Here is a 24368-nt window from a genome sequence, read left to right on the forward strand (position 1 = left end):
CCATCCCCCATCTGTTCTGTCTGTAAGCTCATATTTTTGTTTTTGTTTTGTTGAAGGTTCTACATGTGATTTCTAGTATTTGTCTTTCTGTCTGGCCCGTTTTACTTAGCATAATGCCTTCATGGACCACCGTGTTGTAAATCGAAAGATTTCATCCTTTATTATGGCTGAGTAGGATTCCACTGTGTTTATCGACCACAATTTCCTTATTCATTCATCCACTGATGGCATTTAGGTCGTTTCTTTATTTTCACTGTTGTAAATAATCCTGCAGTGTGCTCAGGGCTGAATATACCTTTGTGAGTTAGTGTTTTCATTTCCTTCAGATAAATACTCAGAAGGGGAATTGCTGGCTCCTTTGGGTGTTCCATTTCTCATTTTTTTGAGGAACTTTTGTATTGTTTTCCATAGTGGCCGCACCCATTTGTACTTCTAGTAATGGTGTGCTAGAGTTTTCCTCTACTCTACATCTTCACCAAAACTTGCTATTTCTTGTGTGTTTTTGATAATGGCCCTTCTGACAGGTGTGAAGTGGTGCCTCATTCTGGTTTGATTTGAATTTCCCTGATGATTAGTGACGTTGAGCATCTTTTCATGTACGTGTAGACCATCTGTATGTCTTCTTTAGGAAAATGTCTATTTGGATCTGCTCCTGTTACATTAAATTACTTGTGGAGTTTTTGTTGGTTTTGGTGCTTTTGTGTGTTTTGTTTTGTTTTTGTTTTGCTGTTGAGTTGCATGAATTCTTTATATTTTGAATATTAACCCCTTACTGGATGTATAATTTACAAATGTTTTACCTTAGGTTACCATTTTATTTTGTTGATGGCTTCCTTTGTTTGGACATTTTATAGTTTGATGTTGGCACATATTTTGCTTCTTTGTTTGTTTTTACTTTGGTATAAGCTTAAAAGCACCACTACCAAGACCTATGTCAAGGACTTTTCCAAACCCTGCGTTTTCTGCCATAAGTTTTATAGTTCCAGGACTTGAATATATTCAAGTATTTGACCCATTTTGAGTTAGTTTTTGTGTATGGTGTAAGAGAATGGTGCAGTTTTGTTCTTCTGCATGTGGCTCTCCGGTGTTCCCAGCACCATTGATGAAAGAGACTATTTTCTCCCCCTCGTTTATTCTTGGCTCCTTTGTCATAAGGTCCCGGACCATAGATGTATGTGTTTACTTCTGGGCTCTCTCCTGTCTTCTGGTGATGTGTGTGTCTGTTTTTATGGCAATGCTAGATTGTTTTGATTACTCAAGCTTTGTCATTAGTCTGAAATGAACAAGCGCAATGCCTTTAGTGTGGTTCTTCTTTCTCTAGATTGCTCTGGTATTGTGTCTTTTGTGACATCATACAAATTTTTAGATCCTTTGTTCTCTTTCTGTGAAAAGTGTCCTTAGAATTTTGATAGGAATTGCAATGTAGATGGTTTAGGGAAGTATAGACATTTTACCACTATAGATTCTTCTCACCCATGAATATGCCATATCTTTCGGTTTATGTGTGTTGCCTTCGGTTTCTTTCCTTACTCTCTTGTAGTTTTCATTATACAAGATTTTACCTCTTGTTGAAGTTTATTCCTGGGTATTTTTTTTAAAGGTTTTATTTATTTATTTGACAGAGAGAAAGATCACACGTAGGCAGAGAGGCAGGCGGGGGGGGGGGGGGAAGCAGGCTCCCTGCTGAGCAGAGAGCCTGATGTGGGGCTCGATCCCAGGAGCCTGAGATCATGACCTGAGCCGAAAGCAGAGGCTTAACCCACTGAGCCACCCAGGCGCCCCTATTTTATTCTTTTTGATGCAATTTCAGGTGGGATGATCTTCCTAATTTATTTTCTGATGATTCGTTCTTAGCGTATAGAAACACAGCAGGTTTTGGGGTAGTGATATTGTATCCAGTCCCTTTACTGAATTTAGTCATAGTTTGAACAATTTTTCATTGGCTTCTTTGAGGTTTTCCTTATATTCTGTATCATCTGCAAACAGTGACCACTTTTCTTCTTTCTTTCCAGTTTTGGTGCTTTGTGGTTATCTTCTTGCATAATTGTTCTGCCTTGGATTTTCAATATTGTGTTCAGTAAAAGTGGCAAGGATAGATCGCCAGTGTTCCTAACGTCAGCGATCTTAGAGGAAATAGTAACAGCTAAAACTTTTCGGTATGGGATGTGACATAATCTGTGCGGTTGTCACATACGGCCTTTTTAAAAAAAGATTTTATTTATTTATTTGAAAGAGAGAGAGATCACAAGTAGGCAGAGAGGCTGAGAGAGGGGGAAGCAGGCTCCCTGCTGAGCAGAGAGCTTGATGCCGGGCTTGATCCCAGGACCCTGGGATCATGACCTGAGCCGAAGGCAGAGGCTTTAACCCACTGAGCCACCCAGGTGGACCATATATGGCCTTTTTGGTGTTGAGGTATGTTCCTGGTCTATGGACTCTGTTGAGAGTTTTGATTGCAAACGGATATTAAAGTTTGTCAAATGCTTCCCTGCATCTCAAGATGATCACATCATTTTTATTCTTTATTTTGTTAATGTGCTGTATCACTTTGATCGATGTGCACCTGTAAACCATCATTGCATTCCTGCAAGATCCCACTTGATCATAGTATATGATCCTCTCAGCATATTGGTGAACTTGGGTTTCTGGTATTTTGTTGAACATTTGTGCGTCTATGGTCATCAGGGATATTGGACTGTAAGATTCTTTTCTTGGGGTGTCCTCGTTTATTTTTGTATCAGGGTAATATTGGCCTCAGCAAGTGCGTTTAGAAGCTTTCTCTCCTGTTTTTTGGAAAAGTGGGCAAAGGACTGGTATGAATCCTTCCCTGAATGGTAGAATTTACCATGAAAGGCATCTGGTTCTGGAACTTGGATTTTTGGGAGGTTTTAAATTGCTGATATGATGAGCACTGGTGTTTTATGTAAGTATTGAATCACTAAAGATGAAACTGTTTCCATATCTTGGTGGTGGGATGGATGAAGGGGAACGAGAGTCATGGGGGCCCAGCACTCAGAGGCTCCATCCGCCACTGTGGCTGTGCCATTCCTCTCAGATGCTGGCAGAGGACGAAGGACGTGGTGGAAACACGGCAGAGTGGTGGTGTCGGGGATGTGGGGTCCGAGTGGGGTGATGAGACTGATGCGTGGCCCTCCTGTCCCACCCACAGGGTATCAGATGGCCTACTGCCTGGCCAACAGCAACTCCAGCACATTAACCACAGTGGAGATGGGTGCCATGGTGAGGCGATTCACGGCCACCGAGCTGGCCCCAGAGTCAGCATACATCTTTAGGCTGATGATCAAGATGAGACAGGGCTGGGGGAGCCCCTAGAGGCCACCATCATCACCACTGAGAAGCGAGGTAAGGCCAGAGGCCCAGGTCCACTGTCCTGGTGACATGGGGAGGATAGCTGGGCCCTGTTGGGAGCCATAGACTTGCTGGGTCCACGGCTTCCTGGGGCAGGGCTTGCAGGGTAGTGTGTCTACACAGCCTGATATTTACCAGACAGGCAGGAATGTCTCTGGAGAGGAGGTTGTGTAACTGGGATCAGGGTGGCTCTGAGTCTCTGTGTTGGAGGGACGCTCCCTGAAGCCAGGTGCTTTTTCTCTGATGTTCAAGACCACATGACCAGCTGAGCCAGGTGTTCCAAAACACGTTTCCTACCAAGCAATCCTAGGGAGATGTGTCTTCATGGATGCCCCTTCTGTTCCAAGCACTAGTGTGAAGTGCTTATTGTTCATTGTCTTGGTTTATCCTCACCAAATGCTAGGGGACAGAGTGCTGTGAGGCCCAGTTCTACAAAAGACATGGGGCACAGACAAATTCTGTCATTTGCCAGGGACAGAGCTGTTGACGCAGTGATGTGGACACCCTTCACAGACACTGGGTTCCCTGTTCCCACAGCAATCTGCTGTGGGTTCCCAACTCAGTGAGCCCCTGATATGCCGTCCAGCCTCATCCTGGGATCTGCCTCAGGGGGTTCCCTTCCCAGGGCCACCTCAACTACTATAGGCCCTTTTTATGCCACCTGACCTTGGAGGGACCACAGGGGTTCCAGCTTAGGTCTGAGTCAGGGCAGAGCAGGGGCAATCTGGAATGCAGAGAAGCCACTGAACCCCCACTCTGAGGCTGCCAGGAGCCTGTGTGGCTTTCAGGGCCGCGTGGTGCCTGTCAGTTTCTGTGCTACAACCAGCCCACATGCATAGTTCCCTTCGAGTTCTGGCTTCAGAATGTGTGGCTCAGGGACTGCATCCCAGTTCTCTCCACATCCAGGGAGCAGGCTGTGCTTTGGCCCTGCTGAGGTCACAGGGTAGCACACGGTTAGTAGCTTGACTCGGCCTATCCCAGGAGTGGTGTTGAGGGGAACATAGGGCTCATTTACCTCCTGTGCTCTTGAACGGAGAGCCCCATCCATGCCCCAGAGCTATCTCCCTGGACTTTGGAGCAAAATCAAAACAACAAAATGAAAGGATCCAGGATACATTTGGGCTCATTTCCCTGCAGAGGTGCTCTTGGTCTGTGGCTCATCAATGTCAGAGCAGGGCTTTTACTGGAGCACAGGTAGGCTGACAACCAGGCCTACTGCAGAGTATCTGGAAATGTTGCCGCCCTGGGAGAAACCCATTTGCTCACTACTCAAGTGTGATTTGTGCTGTTGTGCTGACTCCTCCTCTGACCCACCTGCGTACCATGAGAGGCTGAGTGAAATACAGTGCCTGGAGTGTAGATTGTGTTGGCTTCTCTATACATCTGTCCCTAGGGGTTATTCGGCTGGTGGGGTGGGGGCTAAGGGGCAGGTTATTTGGGGCCGATGTGCTTTGCTTCTGAGGAGCCCCCTGAGGTTGAGCAGGAAGGCGGGGGCTGCAGTCCGAACTGGCACCTGGGCCCACGTTGGTCACCACGGTGGTTGGGTTGAGGGGAGCGCAGGGCAGGCCAGCTGGAATCTACGGCTCCTCAACTGCCTGTTGACAGCCTGCAACCCAGGGCTCGGGGCACCGGAGCAGAGCCAGAGTCGCAGGGCCCAGCAGATGCTCATAGGGAAGGACTGGAGCCAGGGAGGGAGGCAGGCAGGCTCAGGCAGCCGCATCAGCCAGCCAGGTCGCCGGGGGGCTGAAGCCCGGCTCTGCTCTGTGCTGCACTGGAGGGTTGGCATGTCTCAGGGCAAAAAGCACACAGCGGGAAGTCTGCCATCACCACAACCCTGAAGTAGACGGTGTGGTGTGGCGCGCACTCAGGCACCTGGGTGCGGTGGGGGTGTCTCCTCATCCAGTCTCCTTTTGAATGCCTAGGTCAGCACCTGGGCGTTGGACGGAGGGCAGCTAGCTAGGGGGCGGGAGTTCTTTCTGAGGAGGCTGGCAGGTGGAATGCTGCCCCGTGGCTGGGGTGGGCAGTGGGGGTAGAGACCAAAATAGTCTGCTAAGCGCTAAGGCTTAGGATCTGTGCAAGGGGATTCTTGGAAGCGCCACAGAAGAAGAGCCCCATCTGCACGTCTCTGCAGCTCTGTTCCCCCTGCACAAACCTTGGATGGGTGCCAGGAGGGAGAAAGGGTGGGAAGGAGTATATTTGCTCCTTCCTCCCCTATGTGGGTTACCTTCTTCCAAAGAGATCCATCGAGGATATGGAACACAGAGGCCGAGCGGCCTGGTGGACACCAGGAGAGGGTGTGCTGTGCAACCGGGGTAGGAAGGGCTAGACCTGCCTGACCATGGTGGATGCAAAGGGGGCACTGAACAGGTTTGTGGGCCTGGGGCAAGGCGGTGAGCTGCAGGGCTTCACCATCATCCAGGAAGCCTCCATAAACACCGTTGCAAATCCTTTACAACCCCTCTGGTTTTTGCCTTGGGAGAAAATTCTAGAAGCAGAACCCTTAGCTCAGAAGACATGAGCGTGTTTGGCTTGGAGATATGGAAACTCATGGACACGCCATGCCCTGGCGACCAGGATGCAGGTCTTGTGGCCTCTCTGCTTCCATGGTGATGTCTTGCCTTCTGTGTTTGGTGAAAATACATCTCATTAAGCGTGTGTCCGCAGGTCCTTCCTCCCTACTTTGCCATTAAATGCCTGTGACTGTACACGGTGATGTATCTTGTGGGGTCTTAGTGTCTGATTGTGAAAATTCTCAAACTCACCTGGGTACGGATTTGCAGAACTCATGGAAAAGCTGCATTCAAGCCAAACAAGAATTAATAAGCGGGGACTGAGTGAGCTGAGGATCGTGAGTCTACCTTTGTGACTCTTGTTTGAAACCTTGCTGGTTCTTTAATGTTTCTTCTTCCAGATCGAGGGAAACTGTATCTGAAAATATCCATGATCTACAGAAATGTGATGAAACATTTCTGTGTGAACAAATGGGAGCATTTAACTTCTCTCCCTCCCTGAACCCTCCATCATTCAGGAACTCTCAGGGAGAATTCTTTCTTCCAAGGTACTTAGGATTATTGGCGTAAGTTCAGCACAAGCGCCTTTTTCTTGTAACAGGACACCGCTGGAAACGTTGGTTATTTTACCAAGAGATTGAGTGAAATGTCCAATTTGAGAGTAACGTGTATAGACTCGGATAACGACCAGACAGTTTTCAGGAATTAAGGGTGACTTTGTGGAGCCCCTTGGCAATAGCGGCTTCCCACCTCGATGACGCAGTGCCGAGGAGCCTTGCCAGATGAGTAGGGAATGTTACTTGTTGGAAGGTATGGGAACCTCAGGATATTTGGGGGACCTTGAGAAGAGGAATCCACCCAAATCGACAGGTATCGCAGTCAAGTCTGATGGGAGTATTGCGCTTGGCTTTGGCCTGGACGCACTACTGAAAGTTCACTCTAGAGATTCCTCATGAAAAGTTTCAGCACAGCAGGGTTTCAAAATCTGTATGGAATGGTCCGTCACTATGCCTGCCAGGCTTAGTTAGAATAGATGCTAAGAAACCAAGTGTGCTTGTGGCTGCCTTCTTGCATCTAAGAAACCATCCCAAATCCATTGAACTGAAATCCATCACCCATGTGGACTGGCATCTGCTGCCACCACCGCCAGGTGTTTCTGTGCCTCCAATGGGTCCCGTGAAGCTCTGAATCTATTTAGTTCACAATCCGGTTTGGGGACCTCACTTTGGAGGCTGGCAGTGTTTTCTGATTGGGAAAATCCTATCATAACTATACCCCAAATCGTCCCAGAATCCTCTAGAAGCTGGTTGTTGGAGGGCTTGCCCTTTGGGTCAGTAGCATAATCTCTGGTCAGGAGTGAAACAACTTCAATCTCCAAGGTATAGGTTATATTCATATTGGGTGGTGATTAGTTGTTGCTTTTTTTATTTCTTCTTTTGAGTTCCAGGGTCCATGAGAGGCATGTCTTAGAAAGGAAAGACCGGAGGCTCCTTTCAGCCAAATAGAGTTGTGAAAAAAGAAAGGAAGCAAGACTAACAGAGTCACTCACGTAGAGTAGAAAAGACATTGAGGAGGTAGAGTAGATGCATATCTCCTATGGGAGTTGTGTGTCCTTGAAGTGACGGAGTAGGTGAATGAGAACCATGTCAAAGGTGAAAGACGATTCCAGGAGAAGTAAGCATCTCTAGGACGGTCATGCAAAATGCAGTTGAAATAGGGTTTATGCAGATTTTCTGTTTTGGTTCTGGGAGCAGCAGGAACTTTATTTAGACTCCTATCACTAGTTGCACATGGTGATGGACCTCTGGGCCATCTCCTGGCCCATATCCTCCTGCTTGGGTCTGGCAAAGATATCAAGGAACTCCCGGTAGCAAATTGACCATGTGTGTATGATTTGAAGGTCTGCCAGCAGCAATGCTGTCTTTCACAGATCGCGGGGCCCTGTGGTTTGGGCATCTTTGAGCTTGTGCTCTCTGCTGGAAGGGAGGGGCACGCTTTCAGTTTTGGGTGACATTGTGTCTTCCCGAGTGCGGGTCCTGAGACCTCAACTAAATGCTCTCCTTGTTTTTACAGGTGGTGCCTCAGGGCTCAGAGGACATGGCCTCATGGGCAGCATCCAAAAGGTCTGGCCTCTGTCTCTTCAGTGCAGATTCAAGTGCAACATGTACAGGAGTGTGACCCCTGCCGTCTCCCTGGTGGATGTACATCACAGTAGTAAGTTGTCTTGGTTTGGAACCTTCCGCCTGAGTTGAGGTTCAGGCCTTGACTTGGGTGTCTTTTTTGCTGGCTTCTGTCTTTCTTCCAGAGGGAAAGATGCCCTCTTATTGTTGATTAAATTGGAGATGTACCCTTAACCAGAATGTCTAGAGTTTGCTGCTTGGGGAAAATTACTTGGTGGCACATATGGAGAAGGTTCTGCAGGTCCCTGCCCCATACAAAATATCTTAACTCCAGGTTGCGTCTGTTAGCAGAATCCTGAGTTACTGCAGGGTTATCTTATAAATAGAAATTCTCTCCAAAATAGTGTTTTCTGCCAACACATTCTTTTTAGGGCCAGTAAACTAAAGAATATTGGGCATCTTTACAAATGGATCTCTGAGTGGACGTGCTTTTTTTTTTTTTTTTTGTAAGAGGGGGAGGTGGGAGAGAGAGAGGTAGACACCGGGCAGGCTCTACATGTTTTGCAGAGCATGACACAGGGCTCGATCTCACAACACTGAGATCATCACCTCAGCCAAAATCAAGAGAGTCAGTAAGAAGGTCACTCACATAGATTAGAGAAGACATGAGGAGGTAGAGTGTATGCCCATTTCCTGTAGGAATTCCATATCACTGAAGAATCAGGGTAGATGAGTGAGAACATGTTTCTAATATGAAGATTCTAGGAGAAGTAAGCATCGCTAAGATGGTCATGTGAAATGCAGTTGTAATAGGGTTTCTGCAAGTCTTCTCTTTGGTTTTGGGAGCAGCAGGAAGTTTATTTAGTCTCTTGTCACTAGTTGCCAGTGGTGGTTGACGTCTGGGTCACGTTTTGTCCTACACGCTCCTCCTTTCGTCTGGCATAGACATCATGGAACTCCTGGTAGCCAGATTTGGAAGTGGAGGGACTGAGGGAGAGAGAGACCCTTAAGCAGGCTCCACATGCTGTGCAGAGCATGACACATGTCACGGGCTCGATCTGACAACCCTGAGATCAGGACCTGAGCCAAAATCAAGAGTTGGTCCCTTAACTAAAAGAACCCTACAGGCATTCCTGGATGTGCTTTGTGTTTATGGAAGGCAGTGTACATACCCCGTCCTGTTCTATAATCTTCTAAATTAAGGACTATTTCCATATCGGCAGTGGTCTTACACCTTCTCAGGCTAAGAGATAAGTAACTATGTTTGGTGGTAGAGAAAAGCAGTTGGCTACCATATTCTCTCAGAGGGGGAGGTAGCGCTCACTGCCTGACTCTGAACAGTACAGTTTTATTCCTGTCCTGATACACAAGGTTCTTCCAAAACAGCACCTCTGTAAAAGATAAAATTAATTTGCAAGCCCCTGGGTGACACAGTTGGTTAAGCATCTGCCTTTGACTAAGGTCAGGATCCCTGGATCCTGGGGGATCAGGCCCTGCATTGGGTACGCTTCTCATTGGGAGGCCTGCTTCCTCTCCCTCTTCCCCCCAGCTGACTCCCAACTATTCTTGATCCCTCTCTAGCTCTCTTGATCTCAAATAAGTAAAGGAATACAAGTATTTCTAAGTAAGAAATTAATTTGTAAGTCGTTTCTAATTTATGAGGATAATATTAGTAGAATTAAGGACACATGAGAGGTAGATCCCAAACCATGTGTTTGATGAATCTTGTGGCCATTCATCCTTGCGATCTACATACATCGATAGGTCAGTGTTTTTGTGAACGGACGTCGAGCACCTCGTGCTCTGAGATTCTGAGTTCACCCTCCAGTTGATGTTCTCATGGATCCCAGGCAGTGTTTCTTCCTGGGATCCCACTTCCTACCGAGAGACAGCACCCGTGTCAGTTGTGAGAGCTCGTAAAGGAAAAGTCCCCCGTTCTTACTTGGCACAGTGTGCACGGTTGTGAGACCCCCCCCCCCACGCCTGTTCGGGGATCCTGGCCTTTGTGCAAGTACTGATGGATCGGAGCAGATGTGCTTGATTTCTAGCGATTGGTTACTGGAATAGCGCATTGTGCATCCCTCAGCACGGGACCCAGTTGTATGTGTTTGCAGCGTCTGAGTTTGTATCTCAGTGTCACCCTAAGAAATTCCTTGGGAGGTCTTTGCCCAGTGATTTTCGGATGGGAGTGTCCGGGGAAGGGTTTCCCCGCGTTGCGCTGGGATCAGGGATTCCTCGGCGTGAGGGTGTCGTTGCTGGCTAAGGAAGAAGGGATACCTGAGCCCATTCCTTTCCTCATCACACCGGGAGGATTTTCTTGCGTGGGAATCCTCCCAGGGCCTTCCCGTGTTGGCTCCGTGAGGAATGGGATTCCCACATGGATCTCACCGGCATTCAGCCGCAGCGATGACGCAGGGGGTCCCGGGAGGTGCCTGCGCCTTCGCTCCCGTGGGAGGGATGACGCGCACTCTGAGATGGTAGTGGGAGCTCAGGCCCGAGCCCCAGTTGAAGCTTCTCCCACCAGGCTACAGCGCTCGTGGTTCTCCCCGTGTGAGTTCTGTGGTGTTGGGAAGGGGCCCGCTTCTGGCAGAAGGCTCTGCCTCCGTGACGGGAGACATGGTGTCTCCCCTGTGTGGTTTCTGTGGTGGTGAGAAAGGTGGGCGCTCTGGGTCCAGGCGGGAGCCCAGTGATGACAGACCCAGGTTCCTCTGCTCTGACTTGTCAGGTGTCTCCAAATGTGAGAGCTGTATCGAACGTCTCTCCCACGTTGACCGCATCGGTCGGGGTTCCCGCCGGTGTGGATCCTCGGATGCTGGCTCAGGGTGTGTCTGGACTAAATGCTTTCCCCCGAAGGTGGCATTCAACCAGTTTCTGTCTGCGGGAACGTGCCCATGGCCTCGAAGGGATGCGTGTTGCTGCGAGCTCTCGTGCAGCAGTCCCACCACATGGCTTCTACCCCGTGGGAGGTGCTGGGCGTGAATGTGAGCAGAGCTCTCCGAAGGAAGGGTCTCCCACCTTCGTTCCCTCCCTAAAGGGCCTCTCCGGTGGTCTTGCTGTGTACCGAGGTGAGCACTGCCCTGCAATTGTTTGCCCCATGCGTGTCATGTCTCCTTTCCTCGGAAGGGTGAGTTCTCTCGTGTCTCGCGAGGGGAGAGCCCCGAGTCAAGGCTCTCCCACCCTGGGGAGAGGGGTGTGGTGCGATCCAGGATGAACGAGCCCTGATGTCCTTGGCACCGGGGACACATGGCCGAAGGCTCTTCCACATTGTCAGTAAATACAAGGCGTGTCTTCCCGGGACACAACACACATGGAGCGAGGTGAGGGATGTGAGACATCTCCCTCCTGGGCCCCAGCATTGGCCGGGTTCCTGGGCAGTGTGAACCCTCTGCTAATGGCCAGAACAGGAGGGGCTGTGGAAGGATTGCTCCCTCATGTCCCTCCCTTCCCGCCTCAACGTACGCATTGCAGCCCGTTCCTTCAGGAACGGTCTCTGCGTCTACCTCTGCAAGCCGCTTGTAGTCGGGTGCCGTGTGCCTTTCCCGAATTCAGATAGATCTCTCTACACGGTAGCCTCACCCACCACGTCAACTGCTGCTTCAATTTTCGATGTTTCCGTTTCAAAGACTATATACCTGTGAGTCGTGTTGAAGGCAGTGACTTTTCCAGACACTCGGGTGGTGGCTCGCCTTGAGGCCCATTTCAGCCGAGAAATGAAACTCTTCCGATTTCTGGTGGGACAGCCCGTATGCTCGGGGTCTTGGAAGACAGGAGAGTGTGGGGAATGCTTAGCGTAGCCCATGTCCAGCTGTGGTGTGGAAGGCCAGGGTTCATGACCCTGAAGCCTCCCGTTGACTTGCAGAGAAGCAGACCTTTGAGATGCCCCCGTGCGGGTATCCCTTCATCCTTTCTGATAGGGAACGTATCTCCGTGAGCTCCTGGGTCTTCTACAGACAGAATGAGTCACGGAACACTAGGTGAAGAAGTCCTGAAGGGCTGTATGGGGGCTACCAAAACAGAACGAAAGAAGGAAAGAGGGGGAGGGAGGAAGGAATACAAAGAACAAAAAGGTACTGCAGGGGAGGAAGGGAGGGAGGGCGGGCGGGCGGCCTTGAAAAAGGGAGAAGAGAACCTGGTAGAGAGGCATTAGGGGAAAGAAGAATTTTGAAAGTTGTGAGACAAACATCTGAGAGTAAAGGTTTGAGCTTGATGACAAAGGGAAGGAATGGAGTCCTCTACTCAGGAGCAGAAACCTGTTCTAGGGTCTTGGTGAGGAGACCCTATGGACCAGACAAAGATGCGAGAAAAAGAAGGTGAGGACGGGATGCTGGGGCGTTTCAGATGGGCAAACTCGACCACGTCGAGGACGGAAAGAGGTGCCGTGTGAGGGTTTCAGTGCAAGAATCACAGAAGTGTCCTGTCCTCGGAGGACACAGAACGTGCAGTGGGTTAGGTGGATGGAGTCGGAAGAGTTGACAGACATGGGCCCGTGTGGCAGGGTTGTTTCCACAGGAGCCCTACAAGAGACAGGACCGATGTAGGAAAGACGTCAGCGTTCAAGACCGATGGTCAGGAAAGAAGTCTGGAGACGGCTTTGCTGGCAGGAGGTGATTTTTATTAAAGCACAGGGACACGGCCCGTGGGTAGAAAGGGTTGCTTGCTGGGGTGGTGACGGGAGGCTGACTCTCTGGGATGGCACTGGGGGAGGTCAGGACAAAGGGAGGTTTTACAAGAACGTTGCAGGAGGACAGAGGACACTCAGGATACCGGAGGCTTTGCTCTTGTCAAGGGAAGGTGGTTTTTCCTCCTAGGAAGGCATTAATTGAGAGATGGTGGGGGGCTTCCTGGAGGAATGTTGCCTTCCTCCTCTCACAGGTCCTTCTCAAGGGACTGCAGGTTGGAAAAGAAACTCTTGTCTTACGGACATTTCCTTCGGCCTCAGCCTCCCTCAGTGTCGTGGAGGGGAGGGAGATGTCAGGGCTTCAGGAAACGGAGATCCGGGTCTCTGGAAGGTCGCTAGCCTCTGGTTAAGCAAGCCTCTTCGTGCAGAATCACGGGGACGTTGACAAAGCGAGGGAGACTCCGGTCTTGCTGGGTTTGGATCTCCATCGGTGGAGAATCTGTTTTGTTTGTCCCTTTCCGTAGCTATTGGGCCGTCAGAGTGCCTTGAGGAATGTCCTCTGTTATCACAGTTTGGGGGGCGGTGTGGCGTGCCACCTCCTGCTTGGTGCTCAGCTAGCCTTCTCCTCCCTCCTCGTGTGCCCCTGACCAGTGTAGAGCCTTGCGTGGTTAAGGTCGTTGAAGGAGGATGGTCTCATCTTCTGTAACTTCTTCCTGCTGAATAGGGGCGTAGAGCTGTCCCTACCCGTGGGTCATTCCTGGTCAGCTGGGGGAGGCCTCTGTTGTCAGAGCTGTAAAAGGAAGAGGCCGTGGAGTGCAGGGGAGAAGTTGTGACTGGATCTTCCTGAGCGGAAAGGACCATCTGTCCTCTGAACGTTCCTGCAGTGAAGGGTTCCTGGCACCACCTGCAGAGACGGGGCGGGGGGTGGGAAACAACACAACAGGGTTAGAAGAAGAGAGACCCGTGAAGGGTCCTTTGATAGTGGGTGAGAACCCTCCCCCAGGCCAAGAGTTGAGCCAGTCCTTAAAGAGAGGGATCCTTGGAAGTGCGGATTGGAGCAGTGGTGTCTGTGTGTGTGTGTGTTAGGAACCCAGAAGTCTCTTTGTGATCGTGAGGAATGTACGCCCAGCATTGTGTGTTTCGACGGGCCCAGGCTCCACCTTGTGCAGCAGTGACAACATCCGAAGCCTTTGTGTTTTGTAGCACAGCTCTGTGCGTTGGGATCATTCCCGTATCTCATTGAGAAATCCTGTTTGGGGTGACACGTAGGGCCTTGACTGTGGACTGGGTAAGGTGTTCCCCATGCCCCACGACGTCCTCCATTCCCAAAGAGGGGCAAAGATGGATGCTCGGTGGCCACGTCAGTGGAACGGAGCCCACGTGCACCGTTGTTTGAAAGGGGGAAGGTCGGCTGGGTCGGGGATGGTTCTCATAAGGCGCCCGGGCCTTTGGCCCACCCCAAGTGTCTGGTGGCCTCCGGAGCTTGGGGAAGCCATGGGCCCAGGTTCGAGCTTCATGGCCATTGGGTCCCAGCTAGGGGCCCTTATCTAATCCCGAGTCTCCTTGAACCACAGTCAGGCTTTCAAGGGCTCCTCCCTCGGGCTGGGAGGGCCGTTTCAGGCCCATATTGGGTTGGCGGGTTATGGCTTGGGAAGAGCCTTTTCTGTCAATTGCTTCACGGGCGAAGAGGACGAGGAAGGCCTGTCGGAGCCCGGATAAATACTTGGGTGATTTTTTTGCCAATTAGAACCGACGGGTGGGCCCTAGGATCTCTGCTGTGGGGGCAGCCATGTTTGCTGACAGGCTTTGGCCTCAGCGGTCTGAGTTCGACTGATGACAGCGTCCCTGGTTCTTCTTACCCCCTTTCCATGAAACTGTTGCCGTTGCTAAAGCACCTGTCCTCTGCACTTTGGGAGGGGCATCTTCAGTCGGGTGGACCTAAGACCCTTTCCGGAGTTAGGAGCCATGGGCGTGGAGGGGTCGGGTGCAGGCCTGAGGGTCGCTGGGTTTCAAGTTGGGCTGCGTTCGGGGGTTAGTTCGGGTGTATCTGGGAGCGTAAGGTGGTACTTGATAAATCGGCCTCCCGTCATGGTTCGGCGGCCTTTGTTCTCTGTGACGCTCTGGAGCTGATGCCAAGTCCTTAGAGTCAGGGGCCATCCCCGTAGCAACTGGGAGGTTCCTTTGCCCAGGAGGGCCGTTGGATGCTTAGCCGAAGCCTTTGTTTGCCATCGTACCTGAATAGGGGGGGCTTCTTGCATCAGTAGGACTGGGAGGGAAGAAACCATTCCAGGAAGCCCTTTGGATTGGAGGTCGCGCCGGCAGATCCTCGTTAGGAGGAGTCGCTGGTAAGTGGGAGCAAACTTGTCCGGGAGATCAGGGCACCCCAAGTGCACCCTCCACTCCAGTTAGAGAGCGGGGTCCTTGATTGGCTCTGTAAGTCCCCAGAGAACCCTGTGGAGTGGTGTATGTTCTCTGGCTTTGAGGGAAAGAGTTTCTCACCCCAGCCCCATCCAGTTGGTCTCGGTGCTCGTTGAGTTCTACAGTCGTGGGGGAATCAATGGCATGTTCCAGTTGCGGAAGGAACCCTGAGCCCGTGGGGTCTCGGTATTATGCGCACAGAATAAGAAGCAAGGGGACTGCCTGTCCACGAGCTAATGTGGAAATGTTTCTGAAGGTGAGCTCAGGTCGTCTGGCTTAGTTGAGCAACACCTACGGAAAGGCCACCAGAGTGAGACGCGAGCGTCCACAAAGGCGGGTTCTTGAAACGTACTTTTCCTCTTCCAGAGAACACTCCCCTCCAGAGATAGCCAACTCAGGGCTCATGTCCTTGGCGAGCAAGCCCCGCTTTAACCCACGTGGCCCAGTTCCCGACTTGAGCTCAGCAAGCCTAGTGATCGATCCCGAGTGACGGCTTAGAATCTGCATCCCTGGGACTTTTCCGAGGAATCTGTAACCGTCGTCTCTCTAGGCCAGAATCCAAGGGAAGGGCTTGCCATCAGACGTGCCTGCCATACCTGTGGATTTGGGCAGGTTCCTTTTCCTGAGGTGCCTGATAGATCCTGAGGTCCCTGCACCTGCCAGGAAGTGACACCCTATCTGCTCCTGGTGAGGCGGTGGGTCGTCTGGAGGCAAGGGGTCAGGCCAGCCTTCCCGAGGGGCTTGATGGCCGCCGGCGTTCCGAAAGGCAGCCTCAGGCCCTGAAAGGCCTTTGGTCCCGTCTGGGTCTCTGCCTAGCTGTCTCCATAGGACAGTCCCATCCAAGCCTTGGTCAGATCACCCATATTTCCAGGGATGCCCCGTTCCAAGCAGAAGAGAGTCTTATGGAACATCGGGAGATGGTGAGGGTTGCCATGGGAGATGAAGTGCTTCCCGAGACCTTTGGACTCGGAGGGCTCAGGTAGAGTGAAACGTGCCACGCTTTCACGTGCTGCCAAAGGAATGTTGGGTCCCATTCCTGTACGTCCTAGATGTGTAGCATTGCCGTCCTTGAGGCCCAAGTTTTCCGCGAGGTGCAGCGTGGTGCTTGGGGCCCCGGTTCCTCTGCCGTGGTGTCTGGGTGCTGCGGAGTTGGAGCTCAGGTGAGGGACAGCCTCTCCTCTTCTCCGCGGGGCAGCGGGGAAGCGACGGCTCGGGGTGGTGGGCCGGTGGGCGGTGGCTGGGGTGAAGGGGTGGGGAGGTGGGGAGGCCAACACTGATACAGAGGCGCGAGGTGGGACGCACCTGGGCCTCAAGGGGCCGAGGGAATGAGGCGGCACGAGGGAGGCATGGCGGGGGAGGCAAGGATTTGGCGGGGGCAGCCAGGCAGTAGCAGCAGGGGACGGGAGGCGGGAACAGCGGGGTGGGAGCCCTTGAAAACGGGGAGGGCAGCAGGGCAGCACTTGGGGGTGGGGAGTGAAGCTAGACAGTAGCTCGCAGGGAGGAGAGGGGACCGGGGAGGGGGATGGAGGCGAGGCCACGCCTGGCGTGGTGGGCTGGACAACAGGCATGTGAAGGGGGCGGGGCTGCGAAGCCGGCGCGACAGCAGCATCTGTACCTGGGACAGCAGAACATCGGCAGTGAGGCGGCGGTAAGGGTCACAGGGACAGAGAAGTGGCGGGGGGAAGGGTTTGCTGGGGCCACATGGAGGGCGGGGCGTGCAGCCGGGCCAGGAAGCAGGGGAGGGCGGGCAGCGGGGAGGCAGTGTCACTGGGTCGCAGTCGCAGAGGTGTTGGGGAGGTGCGGTGCGGTGGCAGTGGCGTTGGCGGGGCACAGTGGGTCGGCAGCAGAGTGGGGGGGGCGAGGCAGGACAGTACTGGGGTGGGGGTTAATGGTGGGGGGTGGGCGGGACCAGCGGGGCGGCGGTCTCATGGTAGTGGGGCGGCGGTCTCATGGTAGTGGGGCACGGCAGGTGCAGCAGGGCCACCAAGGAAGGGGCGGTGGCCTTGGAGACCCTGGCAGCAGCAGCAGGCCGCCGGGTGGTGGGGCGGGGATGGGGGCGGGGGCAGGGCGGCAAGAAGGGGCAACGTGGGCAGTAGCTTGGGGACGGCTGCAGTGGCGCTGGGCAGATGTGCAGCGGGACAGCAGGTCCTGGGGTGCGGTAGATATGGGGGGTGGGGCGTGGCAGCGGGAATCAAGGGCAACTCAGTGGGGCAATGGGGCAGTCATGGCATGGGGTGGTAGGTGGGGCCGTGGGGCTGCCCAGGCGGGAGGTGGTGGCAACCAGGTGATGACCCTATGGTCGGGGGGCGGGACCGGTGGGGGAGGGAGCCGGGGTCCCCAGAGCCAGGTGAGGGGACAACCAGGCGGTAGTGGCACAGGAGCGGTGGCGGGTTGTGGTGGGGGAGCTGTGTGACAGCCAAGTGGGGCAGCCAGGCGGCGACTGGGCGGGGGGTGGAATCTAGACAGCAGCACCGGAGTGGGGGTGGGACCAGCCCGGAGGCGGCGGCGGGGCAGCGGCAGCAGCAGCAGCATTGGGGCTGGCGTGGTGGGCGGGCCCATCGTGCCTGTCAAGGGGGCGGGGCAGCAGCAGTGCGGAGGGCGCGGTGGGCGGGCCCACGGTGCACGTCAAGGGGGCGGGGCAGCAGCAGTGCGGAGGGCGCGGTGGGCGGGCCCACGGTGCACGTCATGGGGGCGGGGCAGCAGCAGTGCGGAGGGCGCGGTGGGCGGGCCCATGGTGCACGTCAAGGGGGCGGGGCAGCGGCAGTGCGGATGGCGTGGTGGGCGGGCCCACGGTGCACGTAAGGGGGCGGGGCGGTGAAGCGCGGAAGAGGCCGGGGCATAGGGCTGCAGCGGAGCGACGGCAGCTGAGGTAAGGGGGCCGGTGTGAGGGGCGCAGCAGGGTGGCAGGGGTGCACGTGGCGGTAGCATGTGGTGGAAGCCCGGGGAGGGGCCGGATATTCAGGGCGCTAGTAGTGAGGTAATACGCCTGGCAGCGGGGAGGCAACGGAGCAGGGGGGAGGGGGAAGCCGTTAGGCGGCAGTGGGGGGTTCGGGGGTGGGACGGGCCGGGCGTCCGCGAGGCGTCAACGTCACGGCGTGGTGGGCGGGGCTGCATGGGCCTGCGGAGTTGGCAGCCGTGAGACAACACTGAGGTGGGGGGACGGGATCACGGGGAGGGAGCAGGGGTCACCAGAGGCGGGGAAGGGGGCAGGCAGTAGCGGCACAGGGAGGGGTGGGAGCTGCGTGGCACCCGAGTGGGGCAGCCGTGCGGAACCTGTGGGGGATGGGCGGAATCTAGGCGGCAGCAGAGGGGGTGTGTGGGGGGGGAGCAGCCCCAGGCAGTGGTGCAGCAGCAGTAAGGCGGGCGCGGTGGGCGGACCCACGGTTAACGTCAAGGGGGCGGGGCAGCAGCAGTTGGGAGGGCGCGGTGGGCGGGCCCACGGTGCAGGTCAAGGGGGCGGGGCAGCAACAGCGGGGCGGGCGTGGTGGGCGGGGCCATCGTGCGTGTCAAGGGGGCGGGGCAGCAACAGCGTGGTTGGGCGCGGTGGGCGGACCCATCGTGCGCGTCAAGGGGGCGGGGCAGCAACAGCGGGTCGGGCGCGGTGGGCGGACCCACAGTGCACGTCAACGGGGCGGCGTGGCGAGGCTTGGCCGAGGCTGTCGGCCCAGGGCCGCGGCAGAGCGGCTGCAGCTGAGGAAAGGGGGCAGTGTGAGGGGCACAGCAGGGTGGCAGGGGTGCATGTGGGCGGTGGCAATGTGCTGGAAGCGTGGGGAGGGGGGCGGATATTCAGGGCGGTAGCAGCGCGGTAATGCAGTGTCAGGGGGGCAGGGGACCAGGCGTGCGAAGGAGTAACGCACGTGGCAGCGGGGAGGCAATGGAGCCAGGGGAGGGGGAAGCAGATGGGCGGTCGTGGAGGGGAGGGACCAGCCTGGCATCATCAGGAGGCCAGTGTCTTGGCGTGGTGGGCGGGGTAGCAGGGCTGCAAGGGTGCCAGGAGGTGTCAGGAGAAAACGCTCAGGTATGGGGGCGGGACCAGCGGGGGAGAGAGCTGGGGTCACCAGGGTCGGGGAGGGGGCAACCAGTCAGTAGTGGCACAGGGAGGGGTAGCGGCCCGTGGGTCGGGAGCTGTGTGCCATCTGAGTGGGTCAGCAGTGTGGCACCTGGAGGGGGTGGGTGGAATATAGGCGGCAGGGCAGCGTAGGGAGGAGGGGACAAGCCCTGAGGCAGCAGCACAGAGACAGCTTGGCTGGCTTGCTGGGCCTGCTCATAGTGCATGCCAACGAGGTGAGGCAGCGAAGCCCAGCAGAGGCCGGGGGCATAGGACAGAGGCAGCGCAGCAGTAAGGGGGCCTGTGTGGGGTGCACAGCAGGGCAGCAGGGGTGCATTTTTGGGGGGCAGCAAGCTGGTAGCAGCGCGGGGGGTGGTGGATGTGCTGGGCAGCCACACGCTTGGCAGCCAGGAGGCATCGGAGTGGGGGGTTAGTAGCTAGGCGGTAGTGTCGCTTGGGGGTGGGCAGGACTAGCTGGGTATAAGCGGAATGTCAGTGTCATGGCGTGGTGCGTCAGGCAGCAAAGCAAGGGCTTGGCTTTGCTGGACTTGATGCATGTGTACAGGGCGACACCACTGTTAGCAACAGCAGCGAAGACCCAGGGCAGCAGCGGAGAGGCAATGGTGGTTTTAAGTGGGGGCGCTGTGGACGGGGGTGCAGCGTGGTGGGTGCGGCTCATGTTGTGGGGGCAGCCTGGTGGTACCAGTGCAGGGAAGGTGAAGTACTTGGGGCGGCAGCAGCGTGGCAACAGGGGTAGGGAATCGGGAAAGCTCCAGAGTGGGGGGCAGGGGTAGCGGCTAGGTGGTAGCTGCAGGGAGGGGTGGGCAGGAACAGCAGGGGGCAGCGTGGCAAGTGGGGCAGTCATGCAAGTCAATAGGGCAGGCCTGCGTAGGGATGGGCTACAAAGACCAGCAGCTGCAGGACCCAGGAAAGCAGCGGGACGTATAGGGCAAGAGTGGGACACGGGGTGGCAGCAGATCAGAAGCAGGGTAGCGGTAAGGGGGCAGTGATGGCGAGGGGCAGAGGATTGGTAGTGGGGGTGTGGTGTACTCGGCAGGGTAAAGGTGTGGGGAGAGCAGAGAGGGGTAGATGCAGCAATGCGGTGGGGCAGCAGGACAGTAATGAGCATGCTGGTGGGCGGGGTGGGACAGCGTGGCTGCACGGGTGCATGTGGGGTGGCCGGCAAGTGGTGGCATGTGAAGGGGGGACGGAATCAGCTGGGAGGCAGCGGCACAGCAACTGCACAGGAAGGGCATGAAGGGTGGGGTAGGGCCTTAATGCATGTCAATGGGGTTGGACAGTGAAGTCTGTAGTGGCCTGGGGCACAGGGCAGAAGTTTAGCTGCAGCAGCGGTGGTAAGGTGGACAGTAGGAGGGGTGTGCTGTGGACTGCAGGGTCACGAGGCAGGGGCACCCAGGTGGTGGCAGCATTGCGAGAAGGCTGGGATGAGTGGGGCGGCAGCAGCAGGTCAACGGGGAGGGAATCTGGAGGCACCGGAGCAGGGGTAGGGGGGCCAACAGGTGGTAGCTGTTCAGGGGTGTTTGGTGGGACCAGCAGGGCAAGAGCATCAGGTTCATAGCTGTGTGGGCAGGGCAGTGGCTCTGCACAGCCGCGGCAGCAAGGGGACAGTATGCAGTGAAGAAATGGTGCGGGGGGAGGGGCAGTGAGGCAGCAGTGACTTGAGGAAGGAAGTGACTTGAGGAAGCGCAGTTGGATGGCAGCAGACGTGGAGGCAAAGCAGAGAGGCAAAGCGGGGAGGGATTGGCCCAGATGTGGTTGGGAGGGACTAGTGGCGCAGCAGGTACGTGGCAATGGTGCGGCATGGCTTGGGGGCCGGGTGGGGCAGTGGAGATGGGCGGGAGCAGCAGGGTGACCGCGGTAGCAGTGGTGGTGCTGTTGGAAACAACAGGCACCAGGGCAGTAGAAGCACTGGAGGGTGGCGCAGCAGGGTGGCAGAGTGCTGGGAGGTGCACACGGGAGCGGTAAGGGCAATGGGGGTGGCACAGCAGGGCATCAGTTGCAGCAGGCAGGGCAGCAGGGCGGCTATGGCGAGGGTTAGCCGTTGTGGGACAAAGAGGCAGTGCTGTGGAGTAGCAGGGTGGAGGGTGGCAGCGCTGGTGGCAGCGGCCTGTCGGGAATGGGGGGTGGAAGGGACCTTGGCGGGTGTGTGGGGCGCAGCAGGGTGGCAGTGGGGGGATGGTACAGTGGTGTGGCAGTGGTACGGGGTGTGGGGATGAGCCAGGTGGCAGAAGCACAGGTGGGGGGGGGCAGTGATTTGGTAGCAACGCTATCAAATGCTTTTTGTGCATCTGTTGAGATGGTCCTATGACGTCGACCCTTCGTTTTGTGAATGCGGCACATTAGTTTGATTTGTGGATGTTGAACCACTGTGGCATCCCTGAAATAAATCTTACGGGTTCGTACCTCTTCCTGTATTGTAGAATTCGGTTTGCTGATATTTGGGTGAGGATTTTTATGTTTACGTTCATCACAGATAATAGTCTGTCACTTTCTTGGGGCACCTTGGGAGGTTTCAATAAGGGCCATGCTGGCCTCATAAAATGAGGTGGGGAGCCTTCCTTCCTCTTGTTTTTCTGGCAGAGTTTGAGAAGGATTGGTATTCATTTTTTTCTGTGTATGATTCATAGAATTCACTGGTGAAACCATGGGGTCCTGGACTTTTGTTTGTTGGAAGTTTTTGATTTCTTATTTAATCTCCCTACTGGTCATTGGTCTGTTCGGATTTCTGTTTCTTCAGGATTCAGTCTTGGCAGGTTGTATGTTTCAGGGAATGTCTCCTTTTCTTTTGGATTATCCAGCTTGTTGGGGTGTAATTGTTCATAGTACTTTCTTATGAGCCTTTGCATATTTATGGTATCAGGGAACATCTCTTTCATTTCTGATGATGAGTCCTCTTTTTTGTTAGCTTGAGTCTGGCTGAGACTCTGTCAGCTTTGTTCTTTTCAAAGAACCAGCTCTTTGTTGATCTGTTTTTTTTTAAATATCTTTCTGTTGTCTTTTTAGTCTGTATTTCATTTATTTCAGTTCTGATGTGTTCCTTTCTTCTACCAACTTTGGACTTTATTTGTTCTTTTTCTGTTTCCCTGAGGTATCAAGTTAGGTTGCTTATTTGAGATGTTTCTTGTTTCTTGAGTTAGGCCTGTATCAGTATACACTTCCTTCTTAGAACCACTTTTTTTTTTAAAGTTAGCTCTAAGGGGTGCCTGTGTGGCTCAGTCTGTTAGTTGTTGGCCTTTGGCTCAAGTCATGAATTTAGGGTCCTGGAATGGAGCCCTGCATCAGCTCCCTGGTCAGCACGGGGAGCCATTCTCTCCCTCTTCTACTGCCTGCTGCTCCTTCTACTCTGCTCAGTCTGTCTGCCTCTGTCTCTCTCTCTCCCGCTCTGTGTCAAATAAATAAATGACATCTTTAAAAAAATAAAGTGAGCTCTATGCCCAGCGTGAGGTTGAAACTCCAAACCATAAGATCAGGCGTCACAGAGCTCCACCGACTGATCGACTCGACTAATCGACTAATCGGGTGCCCCATTTTAGAACCTGTTTTACTGCATTCAGTAAATTTTGTTTCATTGTATGATTTTTTCATTTGCCTCAAAGTATTTCTGTGTTCCTATTTTGGTTTGCCCATGAACCCAGTTGGTTGTTCAGTAGCATGTTGTTTAGTCTCTGTGTTTATGAATTTCCAGTTTTCTTCTTGTAATTGATTTCTAGTTCTATATCACTGTGGTTGGAAAAGATGGTTGATTTGATTTCAGTCATCATTTGGGAAAATTCTAGGCTTCTGGAGTTTATTGACTCGTCTTGTGGCCTCATATATGACCTATGGTGGAGAATGTTCTAGGTGTACTTGAGAGGAAAGTATTCCATGTGCTGCTTTTGGATGGAGGGTTCTGTGTGTATCTGTCAAGTCCATCTAAGTAACGGGTTGTCTGAGGCCGATGTTTCCGTTGTGATCTTCTGTCTGGATGGTGTATCATTGAGATAAGTGTGTGGTATTAAAGTTCCCTATGGTATTTGTGCTGATTGCTTCTCTTAGGTTTGTTCATATATGCTCTACATATTTAGTTGCTCCACCGTTGGGTGGGTAAGTATTTATAAATGTTGCATCGTCTTACTGCACTGATTCCATTAGCAATTTGTAGTGCCCTTCATTGGCTCTTGTTACAGTGTTTGGATTTTTTCTTTTTCTCCTCCATTGGACTGAAAATCAGAAGATCATCTCTTAGCTCTGCAGCCATGAACAAAGCACACCCCTGCTCTAAGTCCGGTTTTCTTTTTTTTCCTCTGTAAATAAACACAACAAATTCTTCTCCCAGGACCATATCCTGACTCCAATAAGACAATGTGTATAAAAGCGCTTTGTAAACGAGGAGATACTGCCCAGTTATGAAAACGATTATGCAACCACCAAATGTTCAGGATGAGATTTTTTAAGACATACTTATTTATTGTAGAGACAGAAAGAGAGTGCATGCACAAGCATATGCTAGAGAGGGGAGGGTCAGAGGGAGAGAGGGAATCCTCCAGCAGCGTCCCCGCTGAGTGCGGACCCTGGTGCGGGGCTCTCTCCCAGGAGCTTGGGATCTTGATTTGAGACAAAATCAAGAGTCAGCTGCTTAACTGACTGTGCCACCCAGGTACCCCAAGAATCAGATTTTTTAAAGCATTTTTTGAGGGCTTACTCTCATAGGTACTATTCTAAGTGACCTCTATTTCATTCAATTCTAAAAACTATTCTTAAATTAAAAATAGAAGCTGTTCTAAAAGCAAATATTCATAATATCCTCAGAGGTGGGCAAACAGGCGGAAAAGGGGTTAAGTAGGGGCACTGGGGTGGTTCAGTCGTTGAAGCTTCTGCCTTCGGCTCAGGACATAATCCCAGGTTCCTGGGATCGAACCCTAGGTCAGGCTCCCTGCTCATTGCAGAGTCGTCTTCTCCCTCTCCCTCTGTCCCTCCCCCTGCTTGTGTCCCCCCCTTCTCTGTCTCTCAAATAAAAAATTAAAAAGGTAAGTTACTTGCTCAGTGACATGATAAATATTAGAACTAGATAGAGTCCTGAGTGTGTCACCCTGAAGAATGTGTTTTTTCATTTTTACATTTACCAAAAAATACCTAGCTCTCAAAATACTATAGATTCAATTAGTTTCCTCTTTCTCCATACATTGAGTATCGGAAGATGCTACAATTCCAGGACCCTGGCTGGCTGGGTCGGTGGAGTGTCTGACTCTTAATCTCCGGGTTACGAGTTTAAGCCATGTTGGTGGTAC

This window comes from Martes martes (assembly GCF_963455335.1).
Source record: "Martes martes genome assembly, chromosome: 14".
NCBI lineage: Eukaryota > Metazoa > Chordata > Mammalia > Carnivora > Mustelidae > Martes > Martes martes.